Source organism: Callithrix jacchus, chromosome 9 (genome assembly GCF_049354715.1).
Source record: "Callithrix jacchus isolate 240 chromosome 9, calJac240_pri, whole genome shotgun sequence".
NCBI classification, from domain to species: domain Eukaryota; kingdom Metazoa; phylum Chordata; class Mammalia; order Primates; family Cebidae; genus Callithrix; species Callithrix jacchus.
The window spans coordinates 55,796,478-55,818,793 of NC_133510.1; the positions used below are offsets into that span (position 1 = coordinate 55,796,478).

Genomic DNA, 22,316 nt, shown 5'->3' on the forward strand with positions numbered 1-22,316 from the left:
CCATCCTGGAGTGCAGTGGTGTGATCTCAGCTCACTGCAGCCTCCACCTCCTGGGTTCAAGCAGTTCTTCTGCCTCAGCCTCCCATGTAGCTTCGATTAGAGGCACAAACAACCATGCCCATCTAATTTTTGTATAGTAGAGGTGGGGTTTCACCCTGTTGGTCAGGCTGGTGTTGAGCTCTTAACCTTAGGTGATCTGGCTGCCTCAGCCTCCCAACAATCTGGGATTACAGACACCTGCCACCATGCCCAGTTAATTTCTGTGTAGGTAGTAGAGATGAGGTTTCACCACATTGGCCAGGCTGCTCTCAGACTCCTGTCCTCGAATGATCCACTTGCCCTGGCATGCAGGTATGAGCCACCCACATTTGGCCAGTGATTGACTTTCATTTTATTTATATACTTTTTGAGATGAAGTTTCACTCTTGTTGCCCAGGCTGGAGTGCAATGGTGTGATCTTGGCTCATGACAACCTCCGCCTCCTGGGTTCCAACAATTCTCCTGCCTCAGCCTCCCGAGTAGCTGGGATAACAGGTATGTGCCATCATGCCCAGCTAAGTTTGCATTTTTAGTAGAGACAAGGGTTTTTAATGTTGGTCAGGCTGCTGTTGAACTCCTGACCTCAGGTGATCTGCCTGCCTCGACCTCCCAAAGTGCTGAGACTACAGTTGTGAGCCACCACACCCAGCCCAGCTCTTGACTTTTTATACCTGTTGAGTAAATAAATGCTAGCTCAAATGTTGTAGTTCAGGAGAATCTTGTTTCTGTTACTTTTGAAAATTACGTTTATAACTCCAGTAAGCATTTTTACAAGTCCAGTAAGGTTACACTGATGTTTATGTTTTGGAAATATTACCTTTTCCATCTAGTACTATATGTATTACATAATATGAGCTGGTGTGTTTTTCTGACTTTTTGATGTGGTTCAGATTATTGTAGAAAGTCTGGCTGTATCTACATTGGCTTAAAGTAATGGGATTTTGTGTTTTGAGCTGGAGTTTTGCTGTTGTCACCCATTCTGGAATGCAGCGACACGATCTCGGCTCACCGCAACCTTCACCTCCCAGGTTCAAGTGAACCTCAGCTTCTCGAATAGGTGGGATTACAGGTGTTCACCACCACGCCTGCCTGATTTTTAGTAGATGTGGCATTTCCCCATGTCCGCAAGGCTGATCTGGAACTTGTGACCTCAAGTGATCCATTTGCCTTGGGCCTCCCAAAGTGCTGGGATACAGGTGTGAGCCACCACACCTGGCCTATGCTTTTATTGTGTGGTTAATTTAGTACTATTCTAAGTAAAAATCTGCTATTAAAGTTTTATAAATTGACTCTAACAGTTTATAAATGTAAGTGCTTTTTATAAGATGAAATAGATTATGTTTTGGGGCTTTTTGTGATGGTGATTTATTAGATTATTTTGTTTAAACACAATTTGCAGCTGTTGTGACATTATAAAAAATCTTCACATTTTATAATTTTAAAGCAGCATTAGTGGTAATTACCTTAGGGAAAGATACTTTTGTTTTGATCTGTAAGTATCATATTCAAGTTTAGTGTACAGCAAAGGGTATTAAACTTCACTCAGCACTAATGTGTTATATGGTGCACTTGAAACTTTAGTACAAATGTCAATGTTTAGCAAATAGACTTTAACACATAATGATAGCAAAAAATGGAGCTATTCTGATGGGAGATTGTTGGTTATGTTTAATTTTACTACTTTTCATGCTCTTGACTTTTTTTGTTTCTTTGAGAGAGTCCTGCTCTGTCACCCAGGGTGGAGGGCAGTGGCATGATCTCAGCTCACTGCAATATCCACCTCTCAGGTTCAAGCGATCCTCCTGCCTCAGTGTCTGTAGTAGTTGGGACTACAGGTAAGTGCCACCATGCTGGGCTAATTTTTGTATTTTTAGTAGAGATGGGATTTCACCATGTTGGCCAGGCTGGTCTCGAACTCCTGACCTCAGGTGATCAACCCACCTAGGCCTTGCAAAGTGCTGGGGTTATAGGTTTGAGCCTGTTCAATGACTAGCTCTTGAATTTTATTTTTTTATGAGACGTAATTTCACTTTTGTTGCCCAGGCTGGAGTGCAATGGCTTGATCTCAGCTCACCACAACCTCTTCCTTTTGGGTTCAAGCGATTCTCCTGCCTCAGTCTCTCATGTAGCTGGGATTACAGGTGTACACCACCATGTCTAGCTAATTTTTTTCTTCTTTTAAGTAAAGACGGGATTTTTCCATGTTGGTTAGGCTGGTCTCGAACTCCAGACCTCAGGTGATCTGACCACCTTGGCCTCCCAAAGTGCTGGGATTACAAGTATCAGCCACAGTGCCCATCCCAGCTCTTGATGTTTTATAGATGATGTATTATTTCAGTCTTGTGTAAATAAATGCTAGCTGAAATGTTGCAGTTGAGGAGAATCTTCTGTTTCTATTAGTTAAAAAAATTATTTTTATAAGTCCAATAAGGTTACACTAATGTTTATGTTTTGAAAATATTACATTTTCTATTTAGTACTGTATATATTCAATAACATTAGCTGGTATGTTTCTCTGGTCTTATAATTTGGTTCAGACTGTTGTAGAAAGTCTGGCTATATCTACGTTGGCTTAAATAATGGGATTATTTTTTTCTTTTTCTTAATTTCAATTTTTTTTGAGCTGGAGTTTCCCTCTTGTCCCCATGCTGGAGTGCAATGGCATGATCTTGGCTCACTGTAACGTCTACCTCCTGGGTTCAAGTGATTCTCCTGCCTCAGCTTCCTGAGTAGCTGGGATTGCAGGCACCTGCCTCCACACATAGGTAGTTTTTGTATTTTTAGTAGAGATGGGTTTTCCCATGTTGGCAAGGATGGTCTTGAACTACTGATCTCATGTGATTCACTGACCTCAGCCTCCCAAAGTGCTGGATTACAGGTGTGAGTCACCGCGCCCAGCTGTAATGGGATTTTTTTCTTTCTTTTTTTTTTTTTTTGAGATGGAGTTTTGCTCTTTTTACCCAGGCTGGAGTGCAATGGCGCGATCTCGGCTCACAGCAACCTCCGCCTCCTGGGTTCAGGAAATTCTCCTGCCTTAGCCTCCTGAGTAGCTGGGATTACAGGCACGCGCCACCATGCCCAGCTAATTTTTTGTATTTTTAGTAGAGACGGGGTTTACCATGTTGACCAGGATGGTCTCGATCTCTTGACCTCGTGATCCACCTGCCTCGGCCTCCCAAAGTGCTGGGATTACAGGCTTGAGCCACCGCTTCCGGCCTGTAATGGGATATTTTACTGTAGACTTTGATAATCAGAATATTAGCATTTTGGAGGTTCTTTTTATTTTTTTTCATACTATTTTTTGGACTCAATCACAATGACAGAAGTAAAGAACAAATTATAAAAGTTAAAGAGCAATGCAGGGCATGGTGGCTCATGCCTGTAATTCTAGCACTTTGGGAGGCCAAGGTGGGTGGATCATGAGGACAGGAGATCAAGATCATTTTAGCCAATATGGTGAAACCCCGTCTCCATTGTCTGTATAAAAATTAGCTGGGCATGGTGGCAGGCACCTGTAGTCCCAAATACTCAGGAGGCTGAGGCCTCCTGGGAGAACATGGGAGATGGAGGTTGCAGTGAGCTGAGATTGTGCCATTGCACTCCCACCTGGCAGCAGAGCAAGACTTGGTTAAAAAAAAAAAATTAAAGAGCAATACAGATTGAATAATTATTCTTTTCTACAAATTGTATTTAAATGATATCCCTTTTGTTTTTTCAGTTACAGCTCAAGCTGTAAAAGCCAAAGGTCCAGGATGATCTTGTACTTTTATTCCAGTCTCATGTGGAAGGTCTTTATGTAGGACTTCCCAAAGGATTTTTTTTTTCTGAGACAAAGTTTTCACTCTTGTCACCCAGCCTGGAGTGCAGTGGCATGATCTCGACTGACTGCAGTCTCTGCCTCCTGGGTTCAAGCAATTCTCCTTCCTCAGCCTCCTTATTGGCCACGCTGGTCTCAAAATCCTGAGTTTGTGATTTACCTGCCTCGGTCTGTGAAAGTGTTGGGATTACAGGCGTGAGCCATTGTACTCAGGCTACTTTACATATTTTTATCTTTCACTTTTTAATTTTTCTGGGTCCAACACTAAGTCAGTCATGCCAGTGTTAGCTTTTGAAACATGAACACTGCCCACATCTGACTGGTATGCAACTGACATTTTCTTTTAGAGTTCGGATTGGCTCCATCTGAGGGGGCATCTGTGATGTCATGAGGGTGGGTTTTCAGGGAAGTCACAAGGACAGTACAGGGCCTGGAGATGTGTCATCTTCTTCTTAGAGTGAAGCCTGGCAACTGCAATGTCTCAGCTAGGTCCTGTGTGTTGCTGGCTGGAAAAGGGCAGTTGACAAACTCTGACCCGGTACAGTGTTTATGTAGGTCAAAAATAGAAAACTGTGTCCAGATGTGGCTGAGGTATGGGGAATCCCTTCAGTCCAGGAGTCCAAGAGCAGCCTGGGCAACATGGTGTGACCCTGTATCTGTAGTCCCACCTCAGCCTCCCAGCTACTTGAACCCCAGAGTTCAAGGCTGCAATGAGCTATGATCCCACCACAGAACTCCAACCTGTGAGACTGAGGTAAACCCTGCCTAAAAGAACAAAAAGAAAACTCTCCAACAACCTTGTCTTGCAAGGTTGTACAAGAGTAGGGGACTGCTTAAAGAAAACATGAGGCTCCCTGGGCCCTGTAATTCCAGCACTTTGAGGGCCGAGGCAGGAGGATGGCTTGGGCTTAGGAGTTTGAGACCAGCCTGGGCAACATGATGAAACCCTGTCTCTACAAAAGATGTAAAAATTAGCTAGGTGCAGTGCACACCTGGCCTGATTTTTGTAGAGATGAGGGGTGGTCTAGCTATGTTGCCCAGGCCGGTCTTGAACTCCTAGGTTGAAGCAACCTTCTGACCTTGTCTTTCAAGGTTGTTGGGATTACAGGCATGAGCCCCTGCCCCCACCTGGGTTAGGCTATTTAATAACATAAGAAAGTGCTCGGGCAGCTCAGTGGCTCATCCCTCTAATCTCAGTACTTTGGGAGACTGAGATGAGTGGATCACCTGAGGTCAGGGGATCGAGACCAGCCTGGCCAGAATGGTGAAACTCTGTCTCTACAAAAAATACCAAACTTCGCTTGGGGTGGTGGTAGGCTTCTGTATCCCAGCTACTCAGCAGGCTGAGGCAGGAGAATCATTTGAACCTGAGAAATGGAGCTTGGAGTGAGCCGAGATCGTGCCACTGCACTGCAGTCTGGGCAACAAGAGTGAAACTCTGTTTCAAGAAAAGAAAGTTAAAGAGCAATACAGATTCAATAATTATTCTTTGCTGCAAATTGTGTTTAAATGATATCCCTTTTTCTTTTTCTCCTTCTACCTCAAGCTGTAAAAGCCAAAGGTCTGGTGATGATTCCATACCCTTTTTTCCAGTCTCATGTTGAAGATCTCTATGAAGAAAGCCTTCCCAAAGGAATTTGTTTTTCTTTTTCTTGAGACAGTTTTCACTCATCACCCAGGTCGGAGTGCTATGGTGTGATTTTGGCTCACTGGCTCTTGGGTTCAGGCAGTTCTGCCTCACAGTCGCCCACCACCATACAAGACTAATTTTTGTATTATTAGTAGAGAAGGGATTTTTTTATGTTGGCCAGGCTGGTCTTGAACTCCTGACCTCAGGTGATACTAGGTGGAATAAGGGGGATGAGTGTGATCGGGGCAGCCTTTATGATATGTGATGGGCACGTTCTGCAGTTGACTTCTCCTCTTTCTACAACTTCCACTTTTTACTCAGCTCTGACAATTGGTTCTTTTTTATTTTATAGAAAGCTTGTTAGAATTAGGTTTATATAGTTTCTTGTTGAATTGACAGAATAATTTCATTTAACATCATTCTTTAGTGTGACTGAAAGCCTCTAATTTTTTACCGTTGTTTTTTTATGGGCATATTTCTTTTTACAGATATGATAACTATTTCATTTTGTGTGTTTCTTATTCCAAAGAGTTTCTATACTAGATCCTTTCAGATTTGGTGCTAATAACATGAAGTAAGAATTTAATACAAATCTTAGATGTTAGAGAAAAGCCAATCTAAGATCAAAGAAATTAATTTCTTTAAAGTTGAGGTGTGGAGGTAGAGGAGGCAATTGGATAAATGAGTCCAGAAGTAAGGAGAAAAATCTGGCAGTAGATGTAATTTTGGATTTTATAGTAGTGTTTTGATAGGCTTGTTGATATCACCAAAATAATTCATCAATGAGCTCCCTCACAGCTCCCCATTTCTTCTTAAAGAAACCAGGTCTTGTTATGTTGTCTGGGCGTGACTAGAACTTTTGGGCTTATGTTATCCTCCTGCCTTAGTGTCCTAAGAGGCTGGGGCTACAGGCATGTGTTACCATGCCCAGCTTTGAACCAGTCCCAACCATCAGGTTGCAAAATATTTAAATTTACATAGAAAAGTGCAAGGGAGATCTCTATGTAAATAGCATTATGTTAATTGCTAGAATCTTTCTTTTTAGAATTCTGTTTGGATGTGGCTTCAGAGCAGGGAATAGTAAATTAATTTTTACTTTATTTTTGTTTTTGTTTTTGGTATTTTTTTAAGCAGATTCTCACTCTGTTGCCCAGGCTGGAGTCTAGTGGCATGATCTTGGCTAACTGTAGCCTCTTCCTTCTGGGTGCAAGTGATTTTTTTGCCTCAGCCTCCTGAGTAGCTGGGATTACAGGTACCTGTCACCACATTTGGCTAATTTTTTTTGTGTTTATTTTTGGTAGAGACAGGGTTTCACCAGGTTGGTCTCTGAACTCCTGACCCAAGTGATCCACCTGCCTCGGCCTCCCAAAGTGCTGGAATTGTAGGAGTGAGTCGCTGCTCCCTACCATTTTTTTTTTTGTTTTACATTTTTAAATTATAGTTTTTATACCTATTCAAAAGTAGAGAAAATAGTACAATAAACACTAAAATACTCATTCCTCAATTTCTGTGATCATTAAAATGTCCACATTTTGTTCTGCCATTCTTTTATCTCCCTTTGCAGGAATATTATAAAGCAAATCGCAGTCATCACGTTATCTTATCTGTTCAGTGTACATTCCCGAACAGCCACTCTCTCATCATATCTGACAAATTTAGCAGTGATTTTTTGGTGTCAGCTCATATGTAGCCCTTAGTTGAGTTTCCTTACTCTGATCTGAATAGTATCACATTTCCTCATTATCTGAAAAAAATTTGTTTTAAATCTGGCTTTAAACAGTCTTCATGTGTTAACTTTGGTTGTTATGCCTCTTTTAATCTAAATCAGCCTCTGCTTACTATTCTTAATTTCCATTCCATGAATTCTTTGTGGAAAGTTAATTCTTATTAAATAGCATGCTCACGAGGTTGAAGGGGTAAAGAATATTGATCTTATGGCTGCAGTGCAGATGAAAGTGTAGCTTGAAATGCACTACTGTAAGGCAGCCAATGGAGGATGGTTATTACAGTCACGAGCAGATAGTAGCAAAAAGCTTCTTTCAAATAATGTTTATGACTGGGCACATTGGCTCATGCCTGTAATCTTAGCACTTTGGGAGGCCAAGGTGGGTGGATCAGCTGAGGTCAGGAGTTGGAGACCAGCCTGGCCAACATAGTTAAGCCTTGTCTCTACTAAAAATACACAAAAATTAGACAAGCATGCTGGTTGGCACCTGTAATCTCAGCTACTTGGGAGACTGAGGCAGGAGAATTGCTTGAACCCGAGAGGCAGAGATTGCAAGGAATTGAGATCATGCCACTGCACACCAGCTTAGGTTATGTTCTTTATTGTCTATAATGATTTTCTTTCTTTCTCTTCTGTTTAAGGATATTGAAAAACAGTTTAATCTTTGAAGATCTTTGAAGATGGTTTTTAAGACCAAAAATTTGAAGGACATGCGAATGATGTGTGTGTGGAAGAACTACTGGAAAACATTCCTTTCAGAAGTCCTTCATGATAGGGAATCCCAAGGCTAGAAAACATTCAAGTGGGCAATCAAATTACATTTGTTATTAAAAGGTAAGATGATAATCTGCAGACACAAATTCAGTGTATTCCCTAAGAAGAGATGAATTTGATTAATTTGGGCCTTTTGTTTCCCTCTCATCATGACTTCTTTATACTTAAAATTCACATTTAGTTTCACTTATTAAACAAACATTTATTTAGTATAAATATCAGATGAATAAAATATGCCCTTACATACAGAATACAGTGTAAGGGTTGGGCTAGGGTGTCATCAACTTTTAGAGAGTGATTGCAGCTAATTGACTCCTTGTTCATTCTTGCATTTATTCAGTATAGAAGTAGTAACAGAGGTTTTAAGTTAACCTGCTTGTGGATAATTAACATGGTTGAAAGAGTGGTTTTAAGAATGATAAAAACTTTTGGTTCTAAGGTCCAGAATAAACACCATTAAGAAGTAATTCTTTTTCAACCCCCCCCCTTAGAGGAGCAGCTAGCATGAAGTTTACATGAGTAAACAGAGTAGAGAAAAAGGAATGTGGAGTAAACACACTCAACCAGGGAAGCTTTTATTATCTTAATGTTCACCTTATGACTTAAAGCTCCAATGTAAGAACTGGCTCTCTTCAGCCTGGCTCATTAAAACTTTTCGGCTTCCCAAAGGTTTGAGACTACATTCTATACTTCCTTAATATTTCCTTTAATATTTTTCCAGCCACCCTGAGTGAATCCCAGCACTGCCCTACATAAAATATATTTTTAATTATACTTCCTATTTGATGTCTGACTCCCCCTCCTCCTTCACTAAAATGTAAGTAAGGGAAGTGATTTTGTCTGTTTTGTTCTGTTGTAACCCTAAATACCTAGAAGGTGCTCAGTAAATATTTGTTGTTTGAATGAAAAAATCAGCCTATTATTGAATCAGTCAGTCTTCTGTGGAAGGGACTTCTCATACCAGTGGTGCATATCTCATACCAGTGGTATGATAGCTGGCATAGGGAGGGATGTGGCCAGAATGGCTCTGTCTATGTGGACTAGTTTTGCTTAGCATAATCCCAGCAGGCTCCTATTGGGGTTAAGCCACAGTTTCAACCTTACTAATCAGTATCATTCTTTAATCATAAAGCCAGAGGATGTTAAGATTGGAATTTATCTGGGAGACTATTTAGTCTGCTTTTCTATTTATTGATGTGAGAATAACAGAGCCTAGAGAAAGTAAGCTGATTACTGACAATCGTAAAGCTTTAGAGGTCAACCTGAAATTAGGCTTCTGATGTCAGATTCTGTAGTGTTTCCTTCATGTGTTCCCCCTGGCTGAGACAGTTCATGGGCTTTCAGGTTTGACATTTTTCTCTCCAGTCTTTAAACAGAAGCTTTTATCTGGACATTTCTACGTTAGCATAGATGGACAATGACCATGCAATGTGTGGATAATCCCAAAGGTTGACCACTGTGGATGGGAACTATCCCAGATGTGTCAGGAGTACCACAGGCATGCTCACTTCTCTATTATTGGAGCTGTATACAGTGGAAAGGAAACCCAAATCAAGACACTTTGCTGCTTCAGTTCTTTTATTACATGTCACAGTCCAATATGTCTTTATTTAAATTCAGACTTTTTGATGAATCATCAGACCAGCTGCAGACCCTTTGGGTCAGAAGTCTTGATCTCACCAACTGTTGATTTTCTTAATGGACTTCCTTACTTCAGGCATTTATGTGTAGCTGGTCTATTGTGGAGTTGTCAGAGGGGTGTGGAGCCCTCTCTTTTTGGGACAGTCGGTTCTCTCCGTGTAGCATGTCCTGAAGTGGGGCTGTCTCCATTCTCTTTGTGTGTGAAGTCTTCTGTTAAGCAGGGTAAAGTAAGAGAGGACTTCTAAAGAGAAAAATTCCTCCAGCATTTGCCAAAACATGTTTGTGAACTGACCAAGATGTAATTGGATGGCATGAAAAAGGCTAAAATTTATTTAATTTCTTGCTATCTGGTTTGTGGTACATGGTGCCCTAAATTGAGTTTAGAAGAAACATTTCAGATGGAATTTTGTTCTGTTGCCCAGCTTGGAATGTAGTGGTGTGATCTCAGCTCACTGCAAACTTTGCCTTCTGGATTCAAGTGATTCTCCTGCCTCAGCCTCCCAAGTAGCTGGGATCACAGGCACCTGCCACCATGCCTGGCTAATTTTTATATTTTTAGTAGAGACGAGGTTTTACTATATTGGCCAGGCTGCTCTCAAACTCCTGACCTCAAACGATCTGCCCACCTCAGCCTCACAAAGTGTTGGGATTACAGGTGTGAGCCACTGCGCCTGGCTGATGGTGTCATATTTAATTCTACTCCCTGTGGCCTCTTTTACAATACCAGGCATGCATGGAGCCCATGGTTTTGCTGCACCTAGTTTTTCTCAAACAAAGGCCCTGGACTTTTATAGTTTACACTGACATATTCTAGTTTGCCTCTGAAATGTACTCTGAGGATGCTGACTTCCAGATAGTCGTTCTTGGCTTCCAGATAGTTATTTTTTGGTGAAGAGAATTTCAAATCTTTTGAGTATAGTAGCCACACCTCTTAGCTTCATTTTGGTTTGGTTACAAAATTTATTTTAGCTTAGTTTTCTTAGATTAAGGGGGCAAAGACAGAGCAGAAGCTTTTGGGAGGCTGAGGTGGGTAGATCACAAGGTCAGGAGTTTGAGACTGATGTGGCCAACATGGTAAAATCCTGTCTTTACTAAAAATACAAAAGTTAGCTGAGCATGGTGGTATGTACTTGTAATCCCCACCACTTGGGAGGCTGGGGCAGGTGAATTGCTTGAACCCAGGAGCCTCTTGAGAAGTTGGGACTACAGCACATGCCACCATACTCAGCTAATTTTTTTTATTTTTAGTGGAGACAAGGTTTCTCTATGTCACCCAGGCTGGTTTCAAACTCCTGGACCTAAGTGCTTCACCTGCTGTGGCCTTTCAAACTGCTGCAATTACAGGTGTGAACCACCATGCCGGTTTTTCTTCTCATTTTTCTCTCTTCCCTTCCTTCTTTGGTAGATGGAAATGTGTCATTTACCAGCTATTCATCCAATGACTGCTCCTCAGTTCCAAATTTACTGTTCACTGCCTGCTCTGCAAACATAGAGGTTGGTTCCTTAAATGCTTCCTCTGTCAACTGGTGCATTATTAAATGTTGTCAGTACATGGTGCTAGAGGGGCATTATAAGAGGCTTTTCTTTCTAGTTGTGTGCAAATCTTCACAGGCACTGAGCTTTTCCAGTACCAGGCCCTGCCCTGCATGGTGCTTAGCAGCACGCAGTGACCAGCAGTTTCTCTGCATTTGCCTGGGTGGTTTTGTAGTGAGACAACTGTTTACTAATAGGTTAAGCTAGCACCCTAGATGGTGGATTTTCAGCAAATTCCAGAGGGCATATTGCTAGCATGTTCCACCATGTGGTAATGCAGCAATTCTGCCATTGAATTACCCATGACTGTGCCCTCTCCAAGGGGGCCTGGATCTCAGCCTTAGTGGGGAATCCCTTCCTTGGTCACTCTGTCTCAGTGTAGGGATAGTAGGAAGTTACTGCTCATTGTAACAGCTTGTCCTATACTTTGTTTTTTTGAGGCAGGGTCTCTTTTGCCCAGTCTATAGTGCAGTGGTGAAATCATGGCTCACCGCAGCCTTAACCTTCTGGGCTGAAGCAATTTTTTTCACCTCAGCCTCCCAAGTGACTAGGACTACAAGTGTGTGCCACCACACCTGGCTTTTTTTTTTTTTTTTTTTTTTGTAGAGCCAGGGTCTCACTGTGTTTCCGAGGCTGGTCTCAAACTGCTGGCCTCAAGCAGTCCTCCTGCCTTGGCTTCCCAAATTGCTGGAATTGTAAGCATGAGCCACCATGTCTGGCCTCTGCTAGCCCTATGTTCTCTAGAGTTCTCTTTCCTTTTGTAGCCAATCTTTCATATAGTGTTCCCTTGTTATATAATTAATTTTTTTCTATTTAAAATTTTACCACTTTAAACTTTGGGTCATTTATATCTTTGATTGGACTCTGACAAATACAGAACTGATGCTAGGAAGGGTTCTGGGAGAAAGACCTACACAGATGGGATTTGGGCATAGGTTTGGTTATGCAAGGGGCAGCGTTGAGCTCCTTGCCAATGGGAAATGGGATGCTGGTGATGTTTAGGAAGTGACCTCATAATGTTTCAAGCTACCACTTCCTGTTGATTGTGATGAAATGCCAGCTGAGACACATGCCTTAAGAGCTAAGTGGCTTCTGTACTTGACCTCTATGAAGACTGCTGTGGAGAGGGTCCTTTTGGATGCAGTGGAGCAGGGGCACCTAATCTCTGAATCACAGGCCTGTACTTGGCCACACAGCAAGAGGTGAGCAGCAGGTGGGTGAGCAAAGCTTCATCTGTATCTATGGCCACTCCCCTCTTTGCCGCCTGATCTCCACCTCATGTCAGGTCAGTGGCAGCATCAGATTCTCATAGGAGCAGGAACCCTATTGTGTAACTGTGCATGCAAGGGTTCTACCTTGCTGTGTCTTTATGAGAATCTGATGCCTGATAATCTGTCACTATCTTTCATCACCCCCAGATAGGACCATCTAGTTGCAGGAAAATAAACAAGCTCAGGACTCCCACTGATTGTACATTATGGTGAGTTATATAATTATTATATACTACAATGTAATAATAAATGTAATGTGCTTGAAATATTCCAAAACTGCCCCCTGCCCCCTGCCTGTGGAAAAATTGTCTTCCATAATATTGGTCCCTGGTGCGAAAAAAGCTGGGGACTGCTGCACTTGAGCACTCACAGAGAGAGAAACACAAAGCTCAAGTCTTAGCATAAGTCATGGTCTAAGATCCAGAGAGCTTCCATGATAGCCCAAACACAATTCCTTATTTCTTGTTTCCACAGGGTTGATATTATTGAAAATCAAACACAAACTTAAATGTGTGAATTCCTGAATTACAGTGACAGTTGAATTCACTGCATCACCAAGGTTCTCATGAGAACATGGGGGCACTAATAGGTGAAGAATGGGATTCTTTTTCTTTTTGAGACCATCTCCCTCTGTTGCCCAGGCTGGAGCACAGCGATATGATCTTGGCTCACTGCAGTCTCAACCTCCTGGGCTTAAGCTATCCTGCCTCAGCCTCTGGGGTAGCTGAGGTATGACCACAGGTATGAGCCACCACACCCAACTAATATTTTGTGTTTTGTAGAGATGTGGTTTTACCACATTGCTCAGTCTGATCTTAAGCTCCTGGGCTCAAGACATCCACCCACGTTAGACTTCTAAAGTTTTGAGATTATAGGCAGCAACCACCATGCCTGGCCCTGTTTTCTTTGGTACTGGTTTATTTTGAAGGCCTCCAATTGTCTTCCTGACTTCTAGGCTTGCTCACTTCAGCCTATTCACTTAAGCCAGAGGAATTTTTCTAAAAGGCAAATTTGGGTCAAAATGGTTCTTGATTAAAACCTGCTGGTGACTGCCCATTGCCTTTAAGATAAAATCAAACTAATTTGGCCACAGGGCCTGGTAAGAGCTGGCCTTGGTTTACCTTTCCAGTTTTATCCTGCACCACCCTCCCCATATCCCTACCCTCCAGCCACATGGAATGTCAGTTTCTTTGGGGGACTTTACTGGTGTCCTTCTTCAGGAAACCTTCCCCTACCCTCATCATCACTTTTTGACTCTCATCTTCAGCCTCAGCTGAGGTGTCTCACCCCATTCTCTATGATGCGACAAGAAGCCCCTTGGGAGCATTTCAGTCCCACTCTGTACTTCTGTCATTGTGATCCTCACAGTCTGGTAAGTGTTGGCATATGATTGCTATATTACTCTATTTTGCATTGTTATAAGCATACATATGAGGCTTAGTAGTTTATAAATCAAAAAGGTTGGCCAGGCACAGCAGCTCATGCCTGTAATCCCAGCACTTTGGGAAGCCGAGGCAGGCGTATCACAAGGTCAAGGGATTGAGACCATCCTGGACAACATGGTGAAACCCCATCTCTACTAAAACACAAAAATTAGCTGGTGCATGCCTGTAATCCCAGCTACTCAGGAGGCCGAGGCAGGAGAATTACTTGAACCCAGGAGGCGGAGGTTGCAGTAAGCCTACATCATGCTACTGCACTCCAGCCTGGATGATAGAGTGAGACTCCATCTCAAAATAATTATCATCATCATAACAAACTTAGGTATGGTGGTACATGCTTGTAATCCCAACTACTTGGGAGGCAAGATCACTTGAGCCCAGGAGATGGAATCTGCAGTGAGTCATAATCACCTCACTTTACTTCAAGCCTGTGTGACAGAGGTGAACTCTGTATCCAAAAAAGAAAATAGTCATTGGGGAAAAAAGACTAAACAAGCAAAGGTGTCAGGAGAGTCCTGTGAATGTGGGTCATGTCAGCAGAGTGTAGGGACTACTGGGCAGGAGGGACTTGAAGAACGGGGTGGTGGAGACAAGGTCATTCATCCTAAACAGTTTGCCCTGTAGCATGTAGATCAAATATCCCATGTTGGCTGCTGGTGACTGAACTGGGCTTCCTGTTTCTGTGTTTGGTTTGACCATCACAATGTTGAAAAACCTTTGAAGTGAATACCTTGCCATTTGCTACAGTTCCTCCTGGGCTCTGGCATTACTCCAGCCTCATTTCTTCATGTAGGTTGCCTGATCTGCTGAGACCTGTGTTTCCTCTCCCTGCAGATGGGTGGGTAGGAGGCGATTTAAGGAGGAGCATTTAATATATGAGATTTTGTATATGTATATATGTAAATATATGTGTGTGTGTGTGTGTGTATGCATATATATGTGTGTATATATATGTATGTGCATATATATATGTGTGTGGGGTGTGTGTGTGTGTGTGTATATATATATATGAAAGTAAATAGACTGGGTGTGGTGGCTAAAGCCTGTAATTCCAGGACTTTGGGGGGGCCAAGGCAGGAGGATTAGTTTGATCTAGGAGTTCAAGACCAGTCTAGGCCACATAGTGGCCTTCTCTACAAAAAATTTAAAAAATTAGGCTTGGTGGCATGCACCTGTAATCCCAGCTCCTTGGGAGGTTGAAGTGGGAGGATCGCTTGAGCCCAGGAGTTGAAAGCTGCAGTGAGCTGTGATCTCACCACTGTGCTCCAGTCTTGGTAACAGAGTGAGACCCAATCTCAGAAGAAAAAAAAAAGAGAGAGATAAATAGATCCAGCACTAATGGGAGTATACTTTTGAGTGCTCTTTAGGACAAAATTATATTTTAATATTTTTTTCTTCCTTAAATTTTTTATATTCTAGCAAAGCATTTCTTCCACAAGGAGAAATAAATGTCATCCAAGGAGCCGTAGGAGCAAGGGCAGACTCAGAAAGTCAGAAGCACTGTAGTCATTTTGAGCAGCTTCTATCTTCGGACTGCTAAGCTGGCAGTGCCAGGCTGGGTCCATTTTTTCTCCTCTTTAATTTCTTAAACTGAAAGAGTCCTGCTAGAATCTGAAGTCAGATCTGTAGGTCAGCATTGAGTCAGCAGTTTGCTATGTTGTGAGGTCTTACCCCAGGAACTACAGAATACAAAATGCAAGAGAAAGCTGGAATGGAGCATCTCTTGGGGAAATGAGAGCCAGAGATACGGCAGTGCCCCATGGAGACAGCCAGCTGTTATTTGGCAGTGCCTTGTGGAAAGGCTGTACTTTGGTTAGATCTCCACAATCTGGAATGTGACCTTTAATATTATTAGTCCACAAACTCCAGTTTCTCATTTTTGCTGCATAGGTCAGTGTCGTAGGGAGTGGTTCATCTTAGCAGAATTTCCTGGTTTTCATGGCAGGTGTTCCATTTGTTAATTGACAAAGGAGGCATATTTCTTCTCTGGTAACCAGAAGATTTATGTCCTTTCCCTCGGGACTCCCCCGAAGGTTCTTGGGAAACTAAGCAGAGGATGAGGAAAGGCTGTGAACACGCTTGCTGATCCCTTCCTGTCCTACAAAAGAGCACACCTCTTCTGTAACCGGAAGACCCTTTTCATTACTGGAAAGGCTGGACAGACTGAGGGGTGTGTGTGTGTGTGTGTAGACACGGTCTCACTCTGTCACCCAGGCTGGAGTGTAGTGGTGAGATTATTGCACACAGCAGCTTCTACTTCCTGGGTTCAACTCTTCTCCCACTTAAGGTAGCTCCAAGGGTAGCTAGGACTATAGGAATGTGCTGCCATGCCCAGCTCATTTTTTAATTTTTTTTTTTTTTTTTGTAGAGATGAGGTTTCACTGTGTTGCCAAGGCTGGTCTTAAACTCTTGGCCTCACGGGATCCTCCTGTATTAGTCTCCCAGTAGGCTGGGATTATAGATATGAGGCACCTCACCTGACCTGTGATGAGTTTTTGACAATGTCGTTGCTTTTTTACAGAAGCACCTAAGCTGAAGAGTCCCTTGAGAACGAGTACTATCCCGTGGTTTCATAACCTTTCTTCCATTTGTGGTTCTTGACAAGTTAAATTTAAAGTGCATCTTATCAAGATGGATAAACTCAAGTTTTCCAGAGCTGGAATATAGAAAATGGATGGACACATAAGTCCCACTCACCCGTAGCCAAAGCATGGAGACCTGAACACACCTGGGCCGTAGACATCACCTTTCATTGTGAGTAGCTCTGAGATAACACTTCTGGTTGGTAAGTGCCCACTGGCAATAGTTTATGTAACAGCAAGTGAAGGAATAAAGAGTCAACAAAACATTTTCTGTTCCCAATTCTAGCATTAATTTGATTAGATAATTATTCTGTGAAGAATTTTCATATGCCACAGTTCTGATCAAAATCTCAAGTGAACTGAAAAATTATATTTAAAAGTCAACCTTCTTTCTCACTCTGTTGTCGAGACTGGAGTGCAGTGGTGCAATTATGGCTCACTGCAGCCTCAACCTCCTGGGCTAAAGCAATCCTTACTCAGCCTCACAAGTAGCTGGGACTACAGATGCTTGCATGGATTTTGGTATACGTGGATATTGGGCAGCTGGAACCAATCTCCCCATATACCAAGGGACAAATTGTATCTGTTTTGTTTTGTTTTGTTTTGTTTTTGAGACAGTCTTGCTCTGTTGCCTAGGCTGGAGTGCAATGGCACAATCTCAGCTCACTGCAACCTCCACATCCCAGGGTTAAGAGTAGGCTAAGATTACAGGTACCTGCTATTATGCTGAGCTAATTTTTGTATTTTTGTAGAGACAGGGTTTTATTATGTTGGCCAGAACATAATGGTCTTGAACTCCTGACTTCAGGTGATCTACCTGGCCTCAACCTCCCAAAGTGCTGGAATTACAGCTGTGAGTCACTGCGCTGGGACTTTTTTTTTCTCTTTGAGATGGAGCTTTGCTCTTTTTCTCCCGGGCTGGAGAGCAATGGTGCACTCTCAGGTCACCACAACCTCCACCTCCCAGGTTCAAGTGATTCTCCTGCCTCAGCTTCCTGAGTAGCTAGGATTACAGACACCATCGCACCTGACTAATTTTGTATTTTGTAGTAGAGATGGGGTTTCTCCATGTTGGTCAGGCTAGTCTTGAACCCCTGACCTCAGGTGATCCACCTGCCTTGGCCTCCCAAAGTGCTGGGATTACAAGTGTGAGCCACCGCACACAGCCTCTATCTGTTTTCACAATTATGCTGTTAAATACATGATGTTCCATGACAGTGGTAAATTTTTAATGACAATTTTTAATTGAGTGGAATTACCATAAAAATAATAGAAGTAGCAGCTGATATTTACTGAGCCGTAACTAGGTGCCTGTAAATACCATAGATTTTTAAATTTTTCATAATTCTTCCTTATTTGCCTAACCGCTCTATCTTAAATTACTCATGCTTGCTTCAGTAGCACATATCCTAAAGTTGGAACAATAGAGAGATTGGCATGGCCTCTGTGCAAGAATGACGTGCAGATTTGTGAAGTGTTCCATATGTTTTTAAAACAGAAAAATATTACTCCTAGATTTTCACTGTTTGTGCATATGACCTTTGTTGAGGTTGAATTGTATCCGAAGATGATATTTCCAGAAATGAGATTACTGTGAGTCACAGGACATTAGCATTCTTATTATACTTGATGTAAACTGCCGAGCTTTCAGGCATGGTGGCTGTCGGCCTATAATTCCAGCACTTTGGGAGGCTGAGGTAGGAGGATCGTTTGAGGCCAAGAGTTGGAGGAGGCAGTACAGTGAGTCACTGTATTCTATTTTAAAAATTTCCAAGCTTTACCCTGGTGGATGGCTTGTATACAATTTAAACATCACTAATAGTAAAAGAAAATGCCCATTTCACTGCACCTTTGCTGGCACAGGGTACAATAACAAGTTATTTATTGTTTACTTATTTTTAGTAAATAAAAGACCTCGTTAATACTTTTTGTTACATTTTAATATATATTTTCTTATATTAGCTTATTAGCTTTCTTTTTTTTTTCTTTCTTTCTTTCTTTTTCAGATGAAGTTTCACTCTTGTTGCCTAGGCTGGAGTGCAACGGCACAACCTCTGCTGACTGCAACCTCCTTTTCTTGGATTCAAGCCATTCTCTTGCCTCAGTCTGCAGAATAGCTGGAATTACAGGCATGTGCCACCATACCTGGCTAAGTATTTTCAATAGAGACAGGGTTTTTCCATGTTTGTCAGGCTGGTCTCGAACTCCGTACCTCGTGATCCAACTGACTCAGCCTCCCAAAATGCTGGGATTAGAGGTGTGAGCTACTGTGCCCAGCTAGCTTTCTTTTTTGCTCCCCCTCCTTTTTTGGGAGACCAAGTCTCACTCTGTAGCCCAGGCTTGAGTATGGTGGTGCAGTCTCGACTCACTGCAGCCTTGACCTCCTGGGCTCAGGCGATCCTTCCACCTCAGTAACTGGGACTATAGGCACATGCCACCATGTCTGGCTAATTTTTTTGATTTTTTAATAGAGGCGAGGTCTTGCTATGTTTCCCAGTCTGGTCTGGAATTCCTGGCCTCAAGCAATTCTCCGACTGCCCCCTTCCAAAGTGCTGCTATTATAAGCATCAGCCACCAAGGTTGGGCTGTCCATGTCTTTTCTGTTTATTTGTAGAGTTAACATGCCTTTTACTAATTAGATGATCTATATATTTAACCTTTTATTAAATCATAAAAATAGTAAATACTTTTAAATGAAGAAGTGAAAAATTTCGTTTACTCTTTAGACCCATAATCTTATCTCAGGAAATAATTGGCCAAATTCTTCAAATACATATGGGCTGCTTGAATATCACTTCTCATTTTCATATTTCGTGGACATCTGTGTCAATTTCTATTGATGTATCTGAATCCTTTTCATGGTTGGCTAATGTTTTATTATATGGATATATCACAGTTGACCAGTCAGCCTCTATAGCCATTTAGGCTCCTTCTAATATTTGCTTTGAGCTCTTTATGTCATTAAAAATTAACCTCCTCAGCAGGTGTGGCAGCTCACACCTGTAATCCCAGCACTTTGGAAGGCTGAGGTGGGAGAACTGCTTGAGGGAAAAGGATCACCACCAGCCTCGTCGACATAGCGGCACATTGTTCCTAATAAAAATTAAAGATAATGTGAGCTGGACATGGCGGTCCACACCTGTAATCCCAGCTACTGGGGAGTCTGAGACTGGAGGATCACTTGAGCCTAGGAGGTCGAGGCTGCAGTAAGCTGTGATCACACCACTGCACTCCAGCTTTGGTAACAGTAAGAATGTGTTTCTTAAATAAAGTAAAAATTAGGTTGGAAGATTGCTGAAGTTCTGGAGGTTGAGGCTGCAATGAGCTGTGATTGTACCACTGCGGTTCAGCCTAGGGGATAGAGCAAGATTCTTTCTCAAAAAAGTAAAATACAATAAAAATTAACCCTTTAGCATATTTCCCAGTAACACCTTCCCTCTTATGTTTTTCCTAGAAGCTCTTGAATTTTGTTTGCTTTTCACATATCTTTTAAAACTTTTATGGGATTGCCTGATTCCTTCTTTTATTTTTAAAGAATGTCTTTTTGTCACTTCCAGCTGGATCTACTATGAAAGACATCAGAGTTCAGGAGGAGACTGGGCATCATGTTATTCAGGTACAAAAAGACTTGGACAATAACTCAAAAATGATCAAGCAATAGCGCATGCGTCAAGTGCAATGGGAAGCTCTTCTGGAGAGTGGGAGAAGCTTCCAGATAAGGTGACAGTGAAACTGGCTTTTGAAAGATGAGGAAGAGTTGTGTGAGAGTAGGGAGCGGAGGGGGATGTGGAGGGATGGGGAATGGTCAGGGCAACCAGCACTTTAAAGACCTGGACAATTAAGATGGCACATTTGGTTCAGGGAATGGGGAATTAAGTTTGGCAGGAATGCTTTGGAGAGACAGTAATTTGCTTGTATGGAATTTTGCCTGAGAGACCTCACTACAGTTTCTAATCTGGTGATGTTATCATCCATCACTGTTTCTGTCAGATAGTTTGGAATAGGTGTGATGATCACAGTAACATCAAGCATAATATTTCATGAATTCTCACAAAATCACAGGCAGGTACCAGTTATCCCCATTTCCTGAATGAGGTGATAAAGACTTAGGGATAATGAGTGATTTGCCCAAGCTCACGTCGATATTAAGCTGAGTCAGATGTAGGGACTGGTTTGACTTTAATGCTTGCTCTTTTCGTGAGTACCATGTATTGCTTCTCCTATGCAGTTAGGCAGGTAGGTGAAAGAAAAGCCCATGTTTCTCTCATCACACACTTTGACTGACTGTGTGTGTGGAGCTTATACACCAAATTCTCCAGTGTTCTGGATATTAACTGGGTATCCCACAGTGTTATTCTGACACTACCTGGAGCTGGCGCAGACCCTGCAGGTTAGGCGTTTAGTCCCATGAGACTAACCCTCACTTCAGATGCCAATGGCAAGTATTAGGTTTTCACCTGTACTTCTGACCAACCTATTACAAATCAGGGGTTCTCATGACCCCCTTCTTTGATTTAATCATTTGCTGGAACAGCTTACAGAACTCAGAAGAACAGTTTATTTTCTTTTTTTCTGAGAGACAGGGTCTCATTGTGTTGCCCAGGCTGGTGTGCGGTGTTGCAGTCATAGCTCACTGCAGCCTCAACTGCCTGGGCCCAAGGGGTCCTCCCCCTTCCTAGTAGCTGAGACTGCAGCCTGCACCACATCTGGCTAATTTATTTATTTATTTTTTTTAGCAATGGGATCTTGTTTTGTTGCCCAGGCTGGCCACAAATTCCTGGGCCCAAGTGATCTTCGCACCTCAGTCACTTAAAGTGCTGGGATTACAGATGTGAGCCACCACATCTGGTGAGTTCATATCCTATTTTTGGTTCACTGTAAAGGATATGTCTCAGAAACAGCCAGTGAAAGAGATGTGCATGCTGGATGCAGTGGCTCATGCCTGTGATCCCAGCACTTCGGGAGGTTGAGTTGGGAGGATCGCTTGAACGCAGGAGTTAGAGTTCAGCCTGGGAAACATGGTGAAATTCTCTCTCTATAAAAAATACAAAAATTAGCTGGGCATGTTGATATGCACCTGTAATCCCAGCTACTCAGGAGGCTGAGGCAGGAGAATCACTTGAACCCATTATGCAGAGGTTGCAGTGAGCTGAGATCACGCTACTGCACTTTAGCCGAAGCTGCTGAGCAAGATTTTTTCTCAAAAAATAAATGAAAATAACTAACTAGGTGTGGTGGTGTGCACCTGTTGTTCCAGCTACTAGGAAAGCTGAGGTGAGGATGCATTGAGCTGGGGACTGGGGAAACTTAGGTTGTGGTGAGCTGAAATTGTGCCACTGCACTCTAGCCTGAACAAAAGAGCCAGACCCTGTCTTTAAAAACAAGAAAGAAAGAGGAGAAAGAAAGGAAGGAAAGGAAGAAAGAAATGAAAGAAAGATGGATGCCCAGGGGAAGGTAAGTGGGAGGTGCACAGAGCTTCCATGCCCTCTGTTCAACATGCCACCCTGCCAGCACCTCCTGTATTCAGCAACCAGAAGCTCTGCAAACCCTGTTGTTCAGGGTGTTTACAGAGGCTCTGTTATGCAAGCCTGATTGATAAAATCTTTGGCCTTTGGTAATTAAGTCAATCTTCAGCCACTCTCACCTCCTGGAGTTCAGCAGGTGAGGCTAAAAGTTCTAAGCCTCTAATCATGTGATTGCTTTCTCTGGCAATCAGCCCTCCTCCTGAAGAAATCCAGGAGCGTGCAGCCACCCAGTCATCTCAACCACATCCCCAAATGCATTCTTAGCATGCTGGAGATCCCAAAGTTCTTAGAGTCTCTTGTGTTAGAAAGCTGGGACCAAGACCAAATATTAAAACT

The 22,316-nt window shown here is 42.5% G+C and overlaps 1 protein-coding gene and 1 pseudogene across 50 annotated transcripts in view; both read left to right on the forward strand.

Moving 5' to 3' along the window:
• Positions 1–22,316, forward strand: part of LOC118151097 (uncharacterized) — a 57,201-nt gene that overhangs the window by 17,289 nt on the left and 17,596 nt on the right. For 24 of the 50 annotated variants that reach the window (XR_013521781.1, XR_013521779.1, XR_013521780.1 and 21 more), the window contains 7 exons: positions 437–534; positions 7,854–12,640; positions 13,073–13,172; positions 13,699–13,803; positions 16,395–16,627; positions 18,462–18,584; positions 20,013–20,071. The gene's annotated coding sequence lies outside the window, so the exon portion shown is untranslated. The remainder of the gene's footprint in view (positions 1–436; positions 535–7,853; positions 12,641–13,072; positions 13,173–13,698; positions 13,804–16,394; positions 16,628–18,461; positions 18,585–20,012; positions 20,072–22,316) is intronic. The other 26 variants (XM_078336167.1, XM_078336185.1, XM_078336163.1 and 23 more) reach the window with 23 other exon arrangements.
• Positions 17,845–17,944, forward strand: LOC118150967 (U6 spliceosomal RNA; annotated as a pseudogene).